General features: G+C 47.2%; 8 pseudogenes; all 8 read left to right on the top strand.

Annotated features, from left to right (window-relative positions):
- The first annotated feature begins 7,576 nt into the window (after positions 1-7,576).
- Positions 7,577-7,695, top strand: LOC143998591 (5S ribosomal RNA; annotated as a pseudogene).
- A 702-nt stretch (positions 7,696-8,397) lies between these two features.
- On the top strand, positions 8,398-8,516 carry LOC143999275 (5S ribosomal RNA; annotated as a pseudogene).
- A 286-nt stretch (positions 8,517-8,802) lies between these two features.
- LOC143999027 (5S ribosomal RNA) lies at positions 8,803-8,921 on the top strand (annotated as a pseudogene).
- A 160-nt stretch (positions 8,922-9,081) lies between these two features.
- On the top strand, positions 9,082-9,200 carry LOC144000010 (5S ribosomal RNA; annotated as a pseudogene).
- A 951-nt stretch (positions 9,201-10,151) lies between these two features.
- LOC143999516 (5S ribosomal RNA) lies at positions 10,152-10,270 on the top strand (annotated as a pseudogene).
- Positions 10,271-10,369: 99 nt separating this feature from the next.
- On the top strand, positions 10,370-10,488 carry LOC143998845 (5S ribosomal RNA; annotated as a pseudogene).
- Positions 10,489-10,810: 322 nt separating this feature from the next.
- LOC143998973 (5S ribosomal RNA) lies at positions 10,811-10,929 on the top strand (annotated as a pseudogene).
- A 100-nt stretch (positions 10,930-11,029) lies between these two features.
- On the top strand, positions 11,030-11,148 carry LOC143999325 (5S ribosomal RNA; annotated as a pseudogene).
- The last annotated feature ends 10,841 nt before the right edge of the window (positions 11,149-21,989 follow it).

The following is a 21,989-nucleotide window of genomic DNA, read 5'->3' as shown; positions in this document are numbered from 1 at the left end:
GGTACTATGAACATGGAAACAAATGCGGCCGTATGCTGGCCAGGGCCCTTCGCAAGAAACATGCTCAAGCTTATGTACAGAAGCTCCGTTCCCCCTCGGGTGCCGTTTGGGTCCAATCCAACAAGATTGCCTCGGGGTTCCAGGAATTTTACGCCCAACTTTATAACCTTTCCCCGGCCTCGCCCGCACACGCTCAGCCTCCCAAGTCTGCTGCCATTCAAGAATTTTTAGCGTCGGCGAGAGTCCCTACACTTACGGCGGAACAATGCGTCGACTTGGAGCGGCCGATTTCGCCGGAGGAAATTGCGCTAACGGTGAAATCCCTGCCCAAGGGCAAGAGCCCGGGATCGGATGGTTTTTCGGGTTCCTACTATAAGATCTTCCTGCCCCTCTTAACGCCACATATGTGCACCTACTTTAATTCCATCACGGAGGGGAAGCCTATCCCAACCGAAGCACTGTTGGCACACATTACGGTGCTGCCAAAAGAGGGCAAAGATCCTACCGTCCCCCAGAGCTATCGACCGATTTCCCTTCTTAACGTCGATATTAAGATTCTAGCAAAAGTCCTGGCAAACAGACTTTGGAGTCTTATGCCCCAAATTATTCACCCAGACCAAGCAGGGTTTATTCGTGGCAGGGAGGCGAGAGATAACTCCATCAGGGCAATCCAACTCATTCATTGGGCACGTAACAGTCCTGATCCTAAACCTTGTATCGTCCTTTCGATGGACGCCGAAAAGGCGTTTGACCGCGTCGACTGGGGGTACTTATGGGCGGTACTGGAGGCTCAGGGGTTGGGGACGCATATGATGTCCTCGATTATGGCCTTGTACTCCACTCCGTGTGCACAGGTGAAGGTGAATGGGGTGCTTTCCTCCTGGTTCCCGATTCGAAACGGCACGAGACATGGGTGTCCACTGTCTCCTCTCCTTTTTGCCTTGGTACTGGAACCACTGCTCTGCAGGGTGAGGGCGAACGCAGACATTAGAGGCCTGAAGGTTGGGATGACGGAGCACAAACTGTCGGCGTATGCGGACGATGTGCTCCTTTATCTCTCTGAACCCCTGATCTCGTTGCCGGTTCTGTTGAAGGAGCTGAGGACTTTTGGTGAGTTATCCAATTTCAAGATAAACCTTTCCAAATCGGAGATTTTGCCTATTCACCTCGCCCCGCCTCAAGCGGACCACCTGCAATTAGCATTCCCCTTTACCTGGGCCACGTCTTCTATTAAATACCTGGGCATCCAGTTGACCAACTGCTTTGATGCCTTATATGCCGCTAATTTCCCCCCCTTATTACATGCGATCAAGGCGGATTTGTTGCAGTGGACCAAAACCGCTTTTACGTGGTTCGGTCGCATTAATATTATTAAAATGAATATCCTGCCCCGAGTATTATTCTTTTTACAAATGATACCCATCTCCCTCCCTAAACTGTTTTTTACCCAATTGAATAGCATTCTGTCGACATTTGTGTGGAACACAAAGAAACCTCGAATAGCCATGGCCTTGCTGAAACGCTCGAAGCTGACGGGGGGTCTGGGGGTTCCGGATATCCAGAGGTACCACAGGGCTATTGTTCTACAGAGGATACTTAATTGGAAATTTCATACTAAGTCAAAAGTGTGGGTCTCTCTGTAAAAATGGCTAGCTGGGAGAGATTTGGCTTATGCGCCCTGGTTGTCCCCGGAATATAGGGGGTTATCGGTGGATGTCTCCCCGCTCACTGTACAGTCTCTTTTGATTTGGGACAAACTGAACAAGACGCTGGGCCTATCCCCCCCTGTTTCTCCGCTTGCCCTGCTGGGAGGGTTCTTATGGTTCCCGCCAGGGGAGCGGAGGGCCTTTTTTGTCCCCTGGGCAGCTGACGGGAATGCCAGTTGTGGACAGTTTCTCAGCGGTGGCCAAATGGTCAGCTATGAATCCCTGCAGACCGGGCATGCGCAGACAGCTATGAATTTTTGGCGATACAGGCAATTGCACCACTTTTTTGAAGCCCATGGCCACTTAATCAGGGACGAAGCGCACCTTACACCATTTGAGCGTTTTTTTGTAGCAGATGAACCCACTCCCCACCTGATCTCCGAATTATATCACTTGCTGGGCTGTGTTACCGAGGTCGCTAGACCGACATACATACGGGTCTGGGAGAGGGAGCTACAACTTGACTTTTCCGCGGCCCAACTGTCCCACCTCTACAAACTCACGTACGCTAGCTCCATGGAGTCCAAAACCCAAGAAACTAATTTTAAAGTACTGTCTCGCTGGTACAGAGTGCCGGCAGACTTAGCACGTATCTACCCTTCGGTATCGGACCGGTGCTGGAGGGAATGTGGCCAATTGGGCACCCTCCTTCATATTTGGTGGGATTGCCCACGAATCAAGCCATTCTGGGAGGACATCCGATCCCGCATAGAGGCAGTTTTGCATCTTGATGTGCCACTGTCTCCGGCCAACTATCTTTTGCACATTCCTCCGATCCCGATTGGTAGATACAAAAAAAGCCCTCTGCCGCATCTGTTGAACGCGGCCAGACGTCTTATACCGATTTACTGGAAACAAACTAGGACTCCCACAGTGGAGGACTGGGTCAAAAAAGTGAATGACATCAGAGAAGCGGAATATTGGGTGGCAACCTGTAGGGGTACACGGGCTAAGTGTGACAGCATATGGCAATCATGGACAGTCTACATGTCCGAAACTATATACGCTACCTCCAGTCTGGACTTGGCTCTACTGGAGCTAGCGGAACCCTCTTTGAGATCCCGCACACACAATGATGTTCCCACCTAGTGGCTGTTTTTCACCTTCTTGCCCCATGGACGGAGAGACGACTTTGCTGCTGAGACTCGCCTGGTGCTGGACCACTGCACTTCGCAGGGATGTCAAGTAAGCTCCACCCTCCTCCCTTACCCTATCCCCCAATCCCCTCTCTACCCCTTCTTGCCTCTCTCTCACCCTTCCTACTGTTCTTTTTTACCTTCTTTCTCTGTATTCCACACTATAAGATGTTGCCTTTTATTGACCTACGTGGTATTGAGCTGTGGTGGTGCGTTAGGCTTCCTGTGGGCTGGCTGGCCCTGCGGCCACTTTGTTTGGCTGACGGGGGAATCCTTCTGTCCGGAGGGGTCCATGCTGGGACGTCCCTCCTGGGCGGGGGGGTTGCTGTGGGCCTGTCCTACCCCCAGGGGACGCTCGGGAGAGGTTGCTGGAGGTGATTGTGCCCCCCTCTCCTGGGCGGCCCCTGGGGGTGGTCCCATGCCTCCCCGGCCTTTTGTATGACGGGAGGTGGGGGACTGGGCTCCGGCCCGTACTCTCCTTTCCGCTCAGAGGCACCTTGGAGCGGGGCCCTAGCCCACGGAGGCCGGACTTGATGTGTATGAGCTAGAAGACACTCCAGACGTTCATCTCCACCCGTTTGCCTAATTCATGTGTCTGGTTTGAGCCGCCAACTCTTGGCCACTGGGTCAGTTTTTATGGGTGTCATTATTTCCTACAGTTTATTTGTTCTTTGTTTGGTCCTGACACACCTGTCTAATGTATACTTAAGTGTGTTTCAATGTCAAAATATCTCAAAATAAAGATTTTACAAAAAAAAAAAAGCCTCCTTTTCCATGACTGGCACTGTAGTGCAACTTACAGTCGCAGCTGTGGGGTTGTGTCAGTTCCTCAAGGAACAGGTTAAGCAGATGCTTGGCCTCCTTCCCAGTGAGGAAGTGGAGAATTATGCAGAAATACCTCAAATTCTGTGTTTCCTGATTGATGCGATTTCGAATTCTGTCCAACAAGCATCTCGTTTGTCTCTCCTGTTGGTACACATGCGAAGGGCCCTATGGCTAAAGAATTGGGCAAGCTGAGCTATCATGCAAGAAGCATTTGATTGGGTTCCCGTTTAAAGGGGAACATTTGTTTGTAGAAGAATTAGACAAATTCGTCCAAAAAATTTCAGGGGGTAAATCTACTCTCCTTCCAGTCAAAAGGAGCAAACGTCCATCATTTAGGCGTTCTCTCTCTCCCGGAGCATCAAGCTCTAAGCAGTGGTGACGGCCTTCTCAACCCCCCTCTACAGGAAAGGCTCAAGGCCGGGCCCAGGGGCAGAAGAAATCCTGAGGGAGAAAGCCTGCCAAGCAGAGCCCGAAAGCTTCCTTGTGAAGGAGCGCCCCGCTCGGCCAAGTGGGGGGAAGGCTCTTGCAGTTTGCAGAAGCCTGGCGGGAAGAGATCCGGGATGAGTGGGTGGTCTCTTCGGTATCTCTGGGCTACAAGCTGGAGTTTCAGGAGATTCCACCTTCTCGCTTTCTAAGGTCAAGGATCCCCAGGGACCCAGTAAAGCAAAAACCGCTATTTCTGGCCTTAGATCACTTACTATCCCAGGGGGTGATAGTAGAAGTGGACCCAAAAGAACAGGGTTCAGGGTTTTACTCGAATCTCTTCACCGTTCCAAAGCCAAATGGAAGTGTCAGACCTATCCTGGATCTGAAGGATCTGAACCGGTTTTTACGCATCCGGTCCTTCTGAATACAGTCAATTCGCACTGTGGTCTCCTCCCTGCAAGGGGGAGAGTTTATGGCATCAATAGACATCAAGGATGGATATCTCCATGTGCCAATTTTTCCCGCACACCAAAAGAATCTAAGGTTTGCGGTAGAGCGGCGCCATTTTCAATTTGTGGCCTTGCCGTTCGGGCTAGCTACGGCCCCTCGAGTCTTCACAAAGATTCTGGACCCTCTCTTGGCAAACCTAAGAGCTCAGGGTATAGCCGTCATGGCTTATCTAGACGATTTGCTTCTCATAGAGAAAACAGTAGCACTCCTGAACCACAGTGTTACCAGAACGCTAGAACAGCTGGTACGCCCAGGTTGGATTATAAACCTAGAAAAGTCGTCCCTACAGCCTGCTACCAGGTTGGAATACCTGGGTATGGTTATCGACACTGCTCAGGGCAAGGTGTTTCTACCAAGGCCAAAAGCCTTGGCCATTGGGGATCTGGTGCGTCTAATTCTGGGCAGAAGATCTTCCCCCATTCGGTTGTGCATGAGACTCTTTGGGAAAATGGTCGCCTCCTTCGAGGCCGTTCCATTCGCCCAGTTCCACTCAAGGCCTCTGCAAAGATTCATCCTTGCGGCTTGGAACAGGAAGCCCCAGTCCTTGGATCTTCCTATGCGTCTATCCCCAGGGACACGCAAGAGTCTCGTCTAACAAGTCTAAGAGTCTCGTTACAAACCGAGAATTTGCTGAAAGGCAAAACTTTTCTTCCTCTTCCATGGAAGATTATTATGACAAATGGCAGCCTGACAGGCTGGGGAGCAGTGTTGGAGGAGACGTGCTCGCAGTGGAAATGGTCTGCGATCGAGAAGCTATTGCCCATAAATGTCTTGGAGATCCGGGCAGTTTATATGGCTCTCATAAACTGGTCTTTCAGACCTGTTCGGGTTCAGTCCGACAATGCCACAGCAGTGGCCTATATCAATCACCAGGGCGGTACCAGAAGTCTGGTTGCGCAAAAAGAGGTGAATCGTATACTTGTCTGGGTAGAAAGGCATGTTCCATGCCTTTCTGCAGTCTTCATTCCAGGAGTGGAAAATTGGCAGACAGATTTTCTGCGCCGCCAGCAGTTGTGCCTAGGAGAATGGGCTCTGCACCCTGACGTGTTTTGGAACATATGTCGCAGGTGGGGTACTCCAGACGTAGATCTGTTTGCATCCAGGTTCAACAGAAAACTGGACAAATTCGTGTCAAGGACAAGAGATACACTCGCTCAGGGGTCGGATGCTCTGACAGTTCCCTGGGATCAGTACAATTTATTTATGCCTTCCCCCCGTGCTCGCTTCTGTCGCGGTTCCTGGGAAGAGTCTAGAGGGAAACAAAGTCGCTTCTTTTGGTAGCCCCGGCTTGGCCCAGGCGACCGTGGTACGCAGAGATCATGAAGTTGGCAGTAGGCAGGCCGTGGATCCTCCCTCTCCGGCCAGATCTGCTCTCACAGGGTCCAATTTACCATGCTGCTTTACACAGTCTGAATTTGACGGTTTGGCTTCTGAGACCCACATTCTGAGAGACCGTGGGCTTTCGGGGCCAGTCCTTTCTACTCTGGTCAATGCCAGAAAGCCGGCCTCCAGGCTTATTTACTACAAAATCTGGAGGGCATATGTTTCCTGTTGTGAACTCAGGGAATGTCATCCTAGAAAGTATGTCATTAGCAGGATCTTGGCCTTCCTCCAGTCAGGCCTAGAAATGAATTTGGCCATAAGCACTATCAAGGTGCATATTTCGGCCTTGTCAGTGTTTTTTCAGAAACCACTTGCATCACATTCCCTGGTGCGGGCTTTCATCCAGGGGGCTATGCGGATAAGGCCGCCAGTCAAACCTCCGGTATGCCCATGGGATCTGAATTTGGTTCTCTCAGCTTTGCAGGGGCAACCTTTTGAACCTTTGCATCAGGCTTCGTTAGTTCTTTTGACAAAAAAATTGGTTTTCTTGGTAGCCATATCCACGGCTAGAAGAGTGTCAGAACTAGCAGCTCTCTCCAGTAAAGAACCGTATCTAATTATTCATAAGGACCTGGTGGTAATGCGTCCCAACAGGTCCTTTCTGCCTAAGGTGGTTTCAGGATTCCATTTGAATCAAGATGTAAGCCTACCATCCTTTTTTCTGGACCCACAGTCTGCAGAAGAAGAATCTTTGCACACTTTGGATGTGGTAAGGGCAATCAGTATCTATCTTCAGGCAACTGCACAGATAAGGAAAACTGATTGCTTATTTATTTTGCCGGAAGGCCCTAGGAAGGGTCAGGTGGCATCAAAATCCACTCTCTCATGGTGGATTAGACAGATTATTTCTCAGGCCTATAGTGTTAAAGGGAAGATCCCTCCTTTTCAAGTGAAAGCGCACTCAACTAGGGCTGTAAGTGCTTCTTGGGCAGTGCATCACCAGGCCTCCCTGGCTCAGATCTGTAAGGCTGCAACTTGGTCATCAGTCCACATATTCACCAGATTCTATCAGGTGGATGTCAGAGGGCAAGAGGATATCGCCTTTGGGCGCAGTGTACTGCAGGCTGCAGTTTAGGTCCTCCGGTCCTTGGCGGTCTATATATTATGATCTGTGTCTCCCTCCCCTCAATCTGAGCATTGCTTTGGGACATCCCACTATGTAATGAAGCTCCTGTGTCCCCTGATGTATGATCAAGAAAATAGGATTTTTATACACAGCTTACCTGTAAAATCCTTTTCTTGAGAGTACATCACGGGACACAGGGCTCCCACCCCTCTTGGGTTTTACGTGGTTTCCTATTGCTTTGCTACAAAACTGAGGTGCCTCCCATATGGGAGGGGTTATATAGGGGAGGAATTCTCCTTAATTGGGGGTTAACCAGTGTCCAATCACCAGAGGTGCCTATATAACCCACTATGTAATGAAGCTCCTGTGTCCCGTGATGTACTCTCAAGAAAAGGATTTTACAGGTAAGCTGTATATAAAAATTCTATTTTTTATGTTGTTGGCGTTGACCTGTTTTTTTTCACTTGTTTCCCAAGATGACCATCTTGGCGTTTGTCAAGAGGGTGAGAGTGCCCAAAGAAAGTGCCTACGGCCAAATCACCCTGAAAGTGCCCGATCTTGTCTGATCTCGGAGGTTAAGCATTGTCGGGCCTGATTAGTAACTGGATGGGAGACAGACTGGGAATACCAGGTGCCGTAGGCTTCTTTTTATGCTGTTGGCGTTGACATGTTTTTTTTTTCCGCTTGTTTCCCAAGGTGACCATCTTGGCATTTGTCAAGAGGGCTGAGAGAGCCAGAAGAAATCTCCTACGGCCACATCACCCTGAAAGCGCCCGATCTCATCTGATCTCGGAGGCTAAGCAGGGTCCGGTCTGGATAGTACCTAATTACAGGTGCCGTAGGAATCTTTTTATATTGTTGGCTTTGACCTGTTTTTTTTTTCGCTTGTTTCCCAAGGTGACCATTTTAGCATCTCTCAAGAGTTTTGAGTATGTCCCGAAGCGTTCGCCTAAGGCCACATCACCCTGAAAGCGCCCGATCTCAGAGGCTAAGCAGGGTCAGGGTCAGGGTCAGATGGGAGACCGCCAGGGTCTATGTTGTTGGCGTTGACCTGTTTTTTTTTCACTTTTTTCCCAAGATGACCATCTTGGCATTTGTCAAGAGGGTTGAGAGTGTCTGAATAGAACACCTATGGCCACATCACCCTGAAAGCGCACAATCTCATCTGATCTCAGAGGCCTAGCAGTGTACGGCCTGGTTAATACCTGTATGGGAGACCATCTGTGAATACCAGGTGCCGTAGGCTTCTTTTTATGTTGTTGGTGTTGACCTGTTTATTTTCGCTTGTTTCCCAAGGTGACCATCTTGGCTTTTAAAAAGAGGGTCGAGAGTGCCTAAAGAGATCACCTACGGCCCCATCACCCTGAAAACACCCGATCTTGTCTGATCTCGGAGGCTAAGCCGTGTTGGGCCTGGTTAATACCAGGATAGGAGAACGTCTGGGAATAACAGGTGCCGTAGGCTTCTTTTTATGTTATTGACCTTGACCTGTTTTTTTTTTTTCACTTGTTTCCCAAGGTGACCATCTTGGCATTTGTCAATAGGGTTGAGAGTGCCCGAAGAGATCACCTACGGCCCCATCACCCTGAAAGCGTCCAATCTCGTCTGATCTCGGAGGCTAAACAGTGTCAGGCCTGGTTAGCCATAGGCTTCTTTTTATGTTGTTGGCTTTGACCTGTTTTTTTCGCTTGTTTCTGAAGGCGACCATCTTGGTGTTTGTCAAGAGGGTTGGGCGTGTCTTGAAGAGAATGCTTACGGCCACATCACCCTGAAAGCACCCGATCTCGTCTGATTTCAGAGGCTAAGCAGTGTCAGGCCTGGTTAGTACCTGGATGGGAGACTGCCTGGGAAGACCAGGTGCCATAGAAGGATCTGGCCTGGTTAGTGTCTTGATTGGGAGATCGCCTGGGAATACCGGATGCCGTAGACTTCTTTTTATGTTGTTGGCTTTGACCTGTTTTTTTTAGCTTTTTTCCCAAGGTGAGCATCTTGGCCTTTGTCAAGAGGCTTCAGAGTGCCCAAAGAGAGTGCCTACGGCCAAATCACCCTGAGAGAGCCCAATCTCATCTGATCTTGGAGGCTAAGCAGCGATGGGCCTGGTTAGTACCTGGACGGGAGACAGCCTGGGAATACCAGGTGCCGTAGGCTTCTCATTATGTTGTCGGCGTTGACCTGTGTTTTTTCCCTTTTTTCCCAAGGTGACCATCTTGCCATTTGTCAAGAGGGTTGAGAGTGCACAAAGAAATTGCCTACGGCCACAACACCCTTAAAGCACCCAATCTCGTCTGGTCTCAGAGGCTAAGCAGGGTTGGGCCTGGTTTGTACCTGGATGGGAGACCGCCTGGGTTTTCCAGATGCCGCAGGCTTCTTTTTATGTTGTTGGTGTTGACCTGTTTTTTTTCGCTTGTTTCCCAAAGTGATCATCTTGGCATTTGTCAAGAGGGTAGAGAGTGCTTAAAGAGATCGCTTACAGCAGCATCACCCTGAAAGCACCTTATCTCTTCTGATCTCGGAGGCTAAGAAGGGTTGGGCCTAGTTAGTACTTGAATGGGAGACGGCCTTGGAATACCAGGTGCCGTATTCTTCTTTTCATGTTGTTGGCGTTGACCTGTTTTTTTTTGCTTGTTTCCCAGGGTGACTATCTTGGCATTTTTCAAGAGGGATGAGAGTGCCCAAAGAGATTGCCTATGGGCACATCACCCTGAAAGCACCCAATCTCCTCTGATCTCAGAGGCTAGAAAGGGTCGTGCCTTGTTAATACCTGGATGGGAGACCGCCTGGGAATACTAGGTGCTGTAGGCTTCTTTTTATGTTGTTGGCGTTGACTTGATTTTTTGTTTGCTTCCGAAGGTGACCATCTTGGCGTTTGTCAAGAGGGTTGAGCGTGCCTGAAAAAAATCTACTATGGCTGCATCACCCTGAAGGAGCCCAATCTCATTTGATCTCAGAGGCTAAGCAGGGTTGGGACCTGGTTAGTACCTGGATGGGAGACCGCCTGGGATTTCTCAATGCCATAGGCTTTTTTTTTAAGTTGTTGCTTGATTCCCAAGGTGACCATCTTGGCGTTTGTCAAGAGGGTTGAAAGTGCCTGAAGGGATTGCCTACGGGCACATCACCCTGAAAGCACCCGATCTCATTTGATGTTGGAGGCTAAGAAGAGTCAGGCCTTGTTAGTACGCGGATGGGAGACCGCCTGGGAATACCAGGTGTCGTAGGCTTCTTTTTATGTTGTTGGCGTTGACCTGTTTTTTTTAGCTTGTTTCCCAAGGTCACCATCTTGGTGTTTGTCAAGAGGGTTGAGGGTGCCTGAAGAGATTGCCTATGGCCACATCACTCTGAAAGCACCCAATCTTGTCTGATCTTGGAGGCTAAGAATAGTCAGGCCTGGTTAGTACCTGGATGGGAGACCACCTGGGAATACCAGTTATTGTAGGCTTCTTTTTATGTTGTTGGCGTTGATTCGTTTGTTTTTTTCCGCTTGTTTCCCAAGGTGACCATCTTGGCATTTGTCAAGAGGGTTGAGAGGTGCCCAAAGAGATCGCTTACAGCAGCATCACCCTGAAAAAGCCCTAGCTCTTCTTATCTCTGAGGCTAAGAAGGGTTGGGCCTAGTTAGTACCTGGATGGGAGATGGCGTTGGAATACTAGGTGCCGTATTCTTCTTTTTATGTTGTTGACATTGACCTGTCTTTTTTCGCTTGTATCTCAAGGTGACTATCTTGGCATTTGTCAAGAGGGTTGAGAGTGCCCAAAGAGATTGCATATGGGCACATAACCCTGAAAGCGCCCGATCTCCTCTGATCTCAGAGGCTAAACAGGGTTGGGCCTTGCTAGTACCTGGATTGGAGACAACCTGGGAATACTAGGTGCTGTAGGCTTCTTTTTATGTTGTTGGCGTTGACTTGTTTTTGTTTTGTTTGTTTACCAAGGTGACCATCTTGGTGTTTGTCAAGAGGGTTGAGAGTGCCTGAAGAGCTTGCCTATGGCCACATAACCCTGAAAGCACCAGATCTCGTCTGATCTCAGAGACTAAACAGGGTCGGGCCTTGTTAATACCTGGATGAGAGACCACCTGGGAATACTAGGTGCTGTAGACTTCTTTTTATGTTGTTGGTGTTGACTTGTTTTTTTTTTGTTTTTTTCCCAAGGTGACCATCTTGGCGTTTGTCAAGAGAGTTGAGAGTGCCTGAAGTTATTGGCTACGGCCACATCCCCCTGAATCTGTTCCATCTCGTCTGATCTTGGAGGCTAAGCAGGGTCGGGCCTGGTTAATGCCTGGATGGGAGACCGCCTGGGAATACCAAGTGTCGTAGGCTTCTTTTTTTTTTTCAAATATAATTTTTTCTCCAAACAGGGGAAGACGGTCCCCCGAGTACATAATGCAACAGAGAAATACAGAGCAAAAAGCAGCTGAACAATACTTGATACAGGTATATTCGCAACTGTGAGTCTGCCTTCCATCAATCATAATGATTCAAGGCACGGATAAAGTACTGTACCAAGATCCAGGGTCACACAAACCCCAGGTCCCTCCGGCATAATCCATCCAGAGGGGGGGTGGGGCCGTCATTCCCAATTTTCCACTTTTTCCAAAAGAGAGAGTGGGTGGAGGGGGTGAGAGATAGGGGAGGAAGGCAGAAAAGAGAAGGGGTGAAAGATCAGGAGGAGAAGAGGGGACGAGACACAATGGCAGCCACTGTCCAAGGGGCCAGTCAAGGAAAGCTCAGAGCATTAAGGTGATAGCAGGCGACATCCTTCCAGCGAGAATATAAAGGTATTCCAGATGTCCCAGGTTTGTTTAAAAAATTCTTGTTTACCTTGTGATGTGAGGATCAAGTCCTCCATTTTTTTTAATGTCCTCTATTTTCCTAAGCCAGTGAGTAATGAAAGGGGGGGAACATTTTTTCCAATAGAGAGGGATGCAGGATTTCGCAGCATTTATCACATGCCGTAAAATTTATTTTTTTGTACTTCTTAATGGGAATCTGTGAATGGTGCAAGAGAAAGAATGCAGCCTCTTCCGGGATGGAGAAGTCTGTGAATTTTTGTGTTATGCATCGGATCTCTGTCCAGAAGTCCACCAAGCTGGGGCAGGACCAAAAAATGTGGATCAACGTGCCCTCTTCTTCTCCACACCTCCAGCATATGTTCGAGGAAGAGGGGAATTATTTATGCAGCTTTGATGGTGTCAAATACCACCTGGTGAGAAGTTTAAAATTTGTCTCCTGTATCTTCGTGCACAGCGAGGTTTTGAGAGCCAAAGTGATAATGCGTTGTCTCTGTGCTGGGGAAAACGAGCAATTAAGGTCCTTTTCCCAGGTTGACAGGCAGGTGAAGTGTGGGTGATCTGTTTGAGAGAGAATGTGGACCAAAGGGCCTTTGCTCCTGCATAGAGCCTCAAACTCCGTCTGAGGGCGTGCGAAAGTTTGAGTATTGGGGATGGAATGGAAAAAATGATGTTGTTGCGCCGCTCTCCAAAAAGGCATTTGGAAAAGCCCTGTCGGATCTGTTAGGGTTGAGAAAGAAGGTCATTTTCCATCAATGACGAATTTAGACGCATGGTCTAGGTTGGAATTTCTAAGTGGGTCCCCGGTTCCAAGTTCGGATGGCCACGTATAGGGAATAGGGGGGAAGTCAAAGACGTGAGTGTGTTTTGGGTAGCGATCAGGTGACTGACTTTCAATGAAGCCCCTATAGTGGGATGTGACGTCAATTCTGTGGGTAAATCCTTATAGCACCACATGGTGCTTCTTAGCGGAATTTGGGAGTGAGATTGTCCTAGTAGCACCCAGAGCTTAGAAAGTTTGTTTCCATTCCAGTCCAATACACGCCCCAGATGGGAGGCCAGGTAGTAGCATCGCAAGTCAGGGAGAACCAACCCTCCCTGTTGTTTAGACAATGTCAGCTGTGACCACTTAAGTCTGGGATTTTTGTGGGCCCAGATAAATTGAGTGAGCAGGGATTGAGCTTGCTTAAAAAACGGGACTGGAATCTGGATCGGGAGAGCTTGGAAAAGATAGGTAAATTTAGGGAGTATGTTCATTTTAATGAGATTGCATCTCCTGAACCAGGAATGGAGGCCAGAATGCCACCTGTGAAGCAAACTGCGGATCTTAGTGACAAGGGGTGGGGGGAAGTTCAACATAAACGTACGCGCGTTGTCCTGTGGAATGTAAGTACCTAAGTACTTAAGGGCTGTATGGGTCCATTTAAATCGAAAATTGGACTACAAGTCTAGTAACGTTTGCGGGCGGACTTCGACCCCCATGGCCTCTGATTTCAAGAAGTATCCCGTATATCTGGAATTCCCGAAGGAGATTTGGCAAGGAAACTCTGGGATTCGTCAACGAGAACAGCATGTCATCTACGTAGGCAGATGTCAATAGTACCGATTTGGAGTCGCGTTATGTCTGAGTTTTGTCGAATTGTGGAGAGAAAGGGTTCCAATGACAGTGCGAATAACTGGGGCGACAGGGGGCAACCCTGTCTGGTCCCATTCCCGATGTCAAGGGGAGATGAGAGCACCCCATTCGCTTTGAGTTGAGCTGAAGGGCGTGAGTATAACTTACTTATCCATGCCAACATCCGTTCACTCAGACCTATATGGCGAAGGACCGAGAACATGAATGTCCATTTGACCCGATCAAAAGCCTTCTCAGCATCAGTACTCACGAAAAGACAAGGGGTCCCAGATGACTTTGCTTTATGGACCAGGGTAAGCACCTTAATGGTGTTGTCCCTATCTTCCCTGGTGGGAATAAAACCTAACTGGTCAATATGTATAAGGGACTGCAAGTGCTGTGCCAATCACGTGGCAAGGATTTTAGAGAATCGTTTTAGGACCGAATTTAGGAGGGAAATTGGTCTGTAGCTCCCACAAAGGCCCGGGTCTTTGCCCTCCTTAGGTATCAACGAGATGTGGGCTCTAAGGGTATGCTCAGGAAAATCCCCATTCAAGCTCAGAGTATTCAATAAATTCACCAAGCGCGGGCCGAGAATAGGGAGGAAGGTCTTATAGTATTGTGCGGTATATCCGTCAGGGCCCGGAGCCTTACCCACCTTCGGAGGTCCCACGGCCATCTGGACTTCTTCCAGTGTGATCGGGTTGGTAGACCAGAACCGGTTACATATCTGTCTATATTGTCCTGTCCGGACCCTGAATCGGGCAGGTTGTAGAGATCAGAGTAGCATTTTTCAAAGACTTTGGCTATTTGGGTTGGGGTAGAGCCCCTCTGGCCATTCTCATCTATCAACTGTTGTATGTAAGAGGCAAATTTCAACTCCTTTACTGACCTGGCAAAGATTTTTCCGCATTTGTCCCCTGATTCCTACATCAGTTTACGACAAAACTGGAGTACTGCTTTCGCTTTATAATGGAGTAGGTCAGTAATCTGGGTACGGAGTGTCCCCAATTCAATCTCTAAGGTCCGTGAGGGGGCATGTTTATGTTTCGCTTCCACAGAGGCAAGTTCACAAAACAGATTAGCAATTTGTTCCTTCCGTGTTCGTTTGATGCGTGCCCCGTGCCTGATAAGTACCCTGCGGAGTACTGACTTGTGAGCCTCCCAAATTATCCCCGGGTCGCAGTCCTGCGTTTAGTTTTCTTGGAAATAAAGGTCCAATTCCCTGGTCACATCTGCTAAAACTTCCGGTATCTGGAGGAGGCTCTCATTAAGGTGCCAGAATAGAGTCCTAGGTGAGGGGTTCCTAGAGAGGGTGTAGGTAAGGGCTACAGGAGCGTGGTCAGACCAAGTAATATGGCCGATGGAGGAAGAGCTCACCAAGTGCAGTTGGTCATGTGGAATCAAGAAGAAGTCTATCCTCAAGTATGATTTGTGAGGGGAAGAGCAAAAAGAGTAGTCCCTTTCCCCGGAGTGTTGCAGACACCAGATATCAACTAATTGGTCATTCAGTAAGCACTTAGTAATCCGCTTTCTAGAGTAAATGAGGAGCGAGGAGCAAGAGGCAGAAGTGTCAACCGATGGCGAAAGGGGACATTAAAGTCCCCACCTAATATCAACTGGCCCTCCCGAAAGTCACATCATCTGTGCAGGGTAGTTCTGAGGAATGTGTCTTGGTGATCATTGGGAGCGTACACAGTGGCAAATGTAAAAAGGAGCTCTCCAATGTGGCCCCTAAGAAAAAGATATCGGCCCCCAGGGTCCACCAGAGAATCCTGGAGAACCGAGGGGAGCCTGCTAGAGATCAGAATGGAGATTCCCTTGGTCTTAGAGGAGGGGTTAGTAGAGTGGTAGACCTTAGCGAAGGATCTTGACTGTAGAAAGGGGAGGCTAGTATTTTTAAAATGTGTTTCTTGTATAAAGGCCACATCAGTACAGGAAGTCTTCAGTTCTCACAGGAGGATCCACCGTTTTTCAGAGGAGTTCAGTCCCTTAACGTTTAGAGAGGTGACCTTGACTGAGTCTGCCATCTCTCCTCGGGGAGGGGAAAAGTCCGAGAAAAGCAAAGAAAGTTGAACCAAGGTAGGTATTGGGTAGGTAATGGATGGCGGGAACTAAGGGGGAAAAAGGAAGGGCAAATGGAAGGAAAGGTAAGGGGAAAAAGAGGCCGGGCACCTCAACCCCAGGGGGAGAGGGAAATTAAGGGTTGTCCGCACTCAACAGTACAGGAATTGTATACTAAAACAGCACAATTATGCTATAGCGTTTACCAGATGTACACTGGGTTTAAAGCGCCGTCCTACTTGGGTTGGTGGGTAGACAGGTCGGAGAGGGAGCCCCCGGATCCCAGTCCCCCCAGTCCCGGCAGTGGTAAATGGCACATCTGATACCGGTATGCAAATAAAAGACAATCAGTAACATCATAGAACCAAAAAACAATAGTATAATTAAAACAGAGGTAGAGCATAGAACTGTCAGCACTGAGGGGTCTCCTCAGCTCGCCCTAAATGTAGGCATGCACGAGGGAGCCCGTCACAACAGAAAAGGCATCACAGAATGGGATCCACCACCCCCCGTCCCATACCCCAAAAGTACATGCAGCCCCCGAACAAATGTATTTCTCTCTTTGGCAGATTGTCCTCCCCTTACCCCCTCTCCTCCATCCACGCCCCAGGGGAAAAGGGGGAGGGAAGGGGGGAAAAGAGGGGGGTAAGGGGGGAAAGGGGGAGTGAAATGGGGGAGGGAAGGGGGGAGGGAAGGGAAGGGGGTAAGGGAGGGAAGGGGGGAGGGAAGGAGGGGCAGCAAAGGAGAGGGGACAAACATGCGGAAAGGTCAAGTCCTTTAGCGTGCTCACACCAGCAACCACCCGGACCCCATAAGTTTCAACTCCTCCCCTCCATGGTCACCACATGAAGATGAAAGAGGAGCAGCCCTGGTCGGTGCATGGAGAATCCGGCAGGCAAGGGGCTAGGGCCACCATCCCTCCATCCAACGGGAGACTTCACCCGAGCAGCAGTTCTGGTGCCCGCCAATTAGTGTCTCTCCTGCATCACCATCGGGGGCTGTGTAGAGCATCCAGAGGGAGGCTGGGACCGCCAAAACAGTAAGGGGTAAATCCTCCAGGGGGGTCCAGAGTCAAACTGGAGGGAAGCAGTGTCTCGCACCAATAGGCTCAATAAGTAAGTCATCCAGGGTGTCCCCGAAAGCTGCAGAAGGCAATGTCGGCAAAGAGTAGGTGGGGGCCAGAGGGGGGGACGAGGGGCGCAACCAGGGAGAGGGGACACATATGCGGGAATGTCAAGCCCTTCCAGTACAGCGCACTAGGTATCACTCAGACCCCCCAAAGTGCAACTCCCCCCTCTAAGGTCAAGACTCCAGAAGGGAAGATGAGCCGCCCTGGTCTGTACATGAAAGAACCTGCTGCCAAGGGGTTGGGGCCATCATCCCTTCCTCCAATGGGAGATGCCACCTGTCAAGTGGTGCCGCTCCGACAATGTTGTCGGGGTATATGTGGAGCATCCAGGGGGAGGCAGGGACCACCCAAACAGTGAGGGGTAACGCCTCCAATGGGGACCGGTGTCAGACAGGAGGATAGCGGTGTCTTGTACAAGTTGGTTAATTAGACAAGTCATCCAGTGTGTTCCTGTGAGCAGCGGAAGGAAAGGTCGGTAAGGATTATGAATGGGTGGGGGCCAGGGAGTGCATAAAACTGCCACCAGATGACCGGGGCAGAGAGGGCAAGGGGATGAAAGTCAGATCTGGTAGGTGGGGGGGGGGGGGGGTGAGGAGTCTCACTCATATTACTCACGTTGGCCATCCCTTGAAGCTGAGCTCTCTGCATACCCAGGATGTTCTTCTGTATAATCTAGCCTATCTGTATACATTAGCCTGTCTTTTGTACACATTAGCCTCTCTGTATCAACTAGCCGGTCTTCTGTATACACTAGTCCGTCCCTAGCTTGTCTTTTATACACATAGTCTCTCGGTATACCCCGCCTTTCTGTATACATCTTTATACCCTAGCCTCTATGTATAATCTTGCCTCTCATTATACCCCAGCCTGTATTCTGTTTACCCAATTTTGTCTTTTATATAAACTAGCCTGTCTACTGTATAACTTAGCTTCTCATTATACCCCGGCCTCACTGTCAGCTTGTCTCTGTACACTAGCCTCTCTGTTTTCCCTAGTCTCTCTGTTTAAAATAGCCTCTCTGTATACACTAGTCTGTCCGTATACTTTAGCAAGTCTGCACACACTAGCCTCTTTGTGTAAAACAGCCTCTCCCTCTGTATAACCTCGCCTCCATCTCTGCATATCCAGTACGTTCTTCTGTATAATCTAGCCTGTCTTTTGTACACATTAGCCTCTCTGTATAAACTAGCTGGTCTTCTGTATACACTATTCCGTCTGTATACACTAGCAAGTCTGTGTAACCCGGTCTCTCTCTCCCTAGAAAACACCAACCCTGGCCCTGACAGAGGAGGAGGGTTTAATAGTCCCTCAGACTCCTCCCACAAATACGGGCTGGCCTGCGGCCAGCCTTCCCACTTGTAATCGGAGTCTTCAAGTGGGAAATGCGATATTACTTAACCACTTCCCACCCGGCCAATGCACATATACGGCCGGGTGGGAGCCGTCTACTTCTGATAGGACGTTCAGGAATGTCAATCAGGGCTCTGTGATTGGCCCTCCTGATCACATGACGGCCGTGTCCAATCACGGCCGTCATGTGATGTAAACAAACAGCCGGTTGCTAGGCAATCGGCTCCTCCTCTCCTCACACAGAAGTCATCGCTGAGGAGAGGAGAGTAGATTGCTGCAGCCGGCTGATGATCAGTGAGTATGAGCTGTTTTTTACAGCTTTTTACTCACTGATCTTCAGTCTAGTGTAAACACACAACACACCACACAGTGTAAATACAGTCCCCACATATGTCCCCATAACACACATATCCCCAAAACATACATGTCCCCAAAAAATAAAAACACATGTCCCTAATAATAAAAACATGTCCCCCACATATGTCCCACTAAAATCACTTGTCCCAATGATTATGTGCACACATATGTACGTGATCACCTGCACACATATGTACATGATCATTTGCGTACATATGTCCGTGATCACACAAACCAATTATTATACACTTAACGGATTTTTTTTTACCAAAAACATGTAGCAGAATACATTTTGGCTTAAATTTATGACAAAATTTGATTTTATTGGATTTCTTTTAAAATAGAAAAAAGAAAATATTGTTTTTTTTCCAAATTTCCGCTTTTTTGCGCTTATATCGCAAAAAATAAAAAACGGAGTCGTGAATAAATACCACCAAAATAAATCTCTATTTGTGCGAACAAAATGAAAAAAATGTCATTTGGGTACAGTGTAGCATGACCGCGCAATTGTCACTGAAAGCGCTAGAGCGATGAAAGCTGAAAATTGGGCTGGGAAGGAAGGGGGCGAAAGTGCCCTGTATTGTAGTGGTTAAGAACCAAGGCCTGAGGTGTGCCATGGCCTGGATGGTCAGTATGCTTGAAAAGAGGGCAAAAAGACACAAGTATAGGTGGAAAAGGAAAGGTAAAGATCCCATCCATAAAATGACATATGCCCAAACGCCAACTGTAAGTTACCGCTGTGAGAGTAGAACCCACCGACTCTTGACCTGAAGATGAGAAGGAACCCCTTAAGAGCCTGCAAGCTACGCAAACCCAAATGAATGTCCCGTGAAGGATAGGATGAGCCTGATGCCCAAGGTAACCCAGACATGAGAATGAACTTCTTGTGAATGAGAGGATACGTGGGGAAAAGGGAGCAAGGGCTGACCCGAAGAACCCTACAAGAAGATGGCTGAGCAGACTGAAAAAACCCAACACAAGACTGCCTGGGGTATACAGTGAGGCTATTATAATTGGAATGAGGCTGGGGTAATAAGATTGGCTTGGGTATACGGCGAGGTAGACCCTAGAAAAGAAACAGAAATCAGAAAAGTCAAACAAGGTAATACAGATAGGCTAATGTTATTCCCCTGAGCCTGGTGTATACAGAAGAATGGCTAGTGTATACAGAGAGGCTAGTGTGTACAGATGACAAGCTATTGTTTACAGATAGGCTTGTGTATACAGAAGAGAGTCTGGGGAATTCAGTGAGGCTAGTGTATGCAGAGAGGCTGGGACACCGAGACTATTGTAAAAAGAAGGCAGGCTAGTGTATATAGGTTACGGGCACGTGTATACAGAAGACAGAGAGGCTAGTCTATATAGAGGGACTGGTGTACACATAAAGATTACTGTATACAGAAAGGCTAGCGTGTACAGAAGACATGATTTTATTTTTTGCTAATGCAACTACATCTAAATCATGTAAAGAGTTACAGTGCTTTTTTCATATTTGGTGCTGTTAAAAGGTCAGTAGTGTGTTGTCAGTGGTGATATCAATGTGACAGTTAATGTAGAGAACTACATATATAAAAAATAGAGCAAAAGAGTGCTAAGTTTATTTTGTTAAGTCATTGACTGATAGACGTTAAGTAATTGGCCGTTATTGGTTTGGCAGTACATGGTTTATTTTGATGTAAGATAGTTTTATTCTCTACCTATAGCCGAGTTTTAGACGACTTTATTATTAGCATTAGTCGCATTAATCATATTTATTATGCAGAGTGTAAGTATTGTAGTGAGACGATATTGCTTTTGAAAGATTTGTATTATTATACATAGCATTGTTAGTAGACCAATAGGACAATTTACATGGCTTAATATTGCAGAGCGTAATTTAACAGGAAAGAAATCCAAAGCGTTAGTTGCAGTAGCTTCATAAAACTGAGAAATCGTTGCATTACTCTAAATGTAAAAGTTGTTCCGGTAGCACTGAGAAGACTGATATTAGATGAGTGATCTACCCATTCCGTTTACTATTGCAGAGAGATACCGGTTAAATGTTAATATCTTAATATTTATTGCTGCGTGTAAGGTAGACATAAGATGGTTTTGTGTGAGTTGGTTTACCAGGATATAGAGATCGTAATCTGGTTATTCTAATAATAAATATAGCAAAATAACACAGATTAATATTGAGACAGTATATACAAGTCGAGTTTAAGTGGAAATACAGGAAATGACAGCAACGACGTGTGTAGGTTTTTATCAATCGGGTTCATTACGTGTCTTTAATAATGTAGTAAATATACCCCAAATATAGCATAAGGATAAGAAAGGAAAATAACTGGCAGAGGATGACATGGCAAAAAGACAAACTGCATTAGAAATGTGAATGTGAATTAGAGATGAAATGTCAATCCCCATTGGTAACCATTAATAAAGTTAACACGGCTACGTACAGCAAAGTTTGAGCTAAGCAGCTAAATATTCCTTTATATTGCAGAGCTTAAGTATTGCAGTTGAAAAGAGATCGGAAGCGTTTTTTGCAGTAGCTTCAAAATGACTGAGAAATCATTTCATTACTCTAAATGAAAAAGTTATCCCGGTAGCACTGAGTGCTAGATTAGATGAGTTATCGTTGTAATACAAATTCAGTTTCCTATAGCAGAGAGATACCAGCTAAATGTAAGAAGAGCAATTGAACTGTTCACATCGGTAGCATTGCATTACTCTTAATATGTGAAGCGTGTAAAGAAGCAAAAGATGGTTTTGTATTATCCTAAAAGTAGCAGTATACGTAATAAAGGTGGATTTAGACATAGCAAACCCTATAATCTAATTTAGCAAAATTAGAAAGGATAATATTGAGACAGTATAAACAGGTCGAGTTTAAGTGGAAATACACAAAATATCTAGCTTACCTTTACATTGTTCAATAGAGCCTTGCAAAGTAATACCAAGTTAGAATATCGGACTAGCAATTAGATGAGATGATTGCTGTAATCATAAAATATCAGCAACTTGTCTTTAAGGATGAGAAAGTATAATAACCGGAAAAGTATGAAATTTTAAAGAGACAAATTGCATTAGAGATGTGAGATAGACATGAAATGTCAATCCCCATTGGTTACTTACATGAAACCATTAATACAGTTAACGCGGCTACATACAGCAAAGTGTGAGCTAAGCAGCTAAAGGGTATACATTATTTAAGAGTAAATTAACGTAGCTTGTAAATTCCAACGTGTAAATCGTTCCATTAATTTTGTTACGCACGAAGACGGCTTACACTGACTTTTCTCCGTTTCCACTGGTTATCCGCATAATGTATCAGTAACCCTGAAAATTAATAGTGATAGACAGTTTACAATAGGATGTATGCTTGATGTGAATGTAAAATAGTTGCATTATGTGTTATTAATGTAATCAAACTTTATTGCTATCCTTTGCTACTGCAACCACTTTCTCGCATTTTGCTGCTTTTAAAAAATGTGTTGCCAGTGTTATGTGTTACAAATGGTTATCAGTGTGACAGTTGAAGTCATATACTAAATAGAGTCAGAAAGAGAATCCTATTCCATAGGGGTAGAGAGATGGTTGCATTATTCTTAATGTGCCGGCTTTAAAAGGTTTTAAAAAGATGGTTTTGTGTGAA

Source organism: Lithobates pipiens, unplaced genomic scaffold (assembly GCF_037356315.1).
Source record: "Lithobates pipiens isolate NorthernLeopardFrog02 unplaced genomic scaffold, aLitPip1_a1.2 Scaffold_19, whole genome shotgun sequence".
Classification (NCBI taxonomy): domain Eukaryota; kingdom Metazoa; phylum Chordata; class Amphibia; order Anura; family Ranidae; genus Lithobates; species Lithobates pipiens.
The sequence above is the reverse complement of the archived record's forward strand: the minus strand, read 5'-3'. Positions and strand labels throughout refer to the sequence as shown.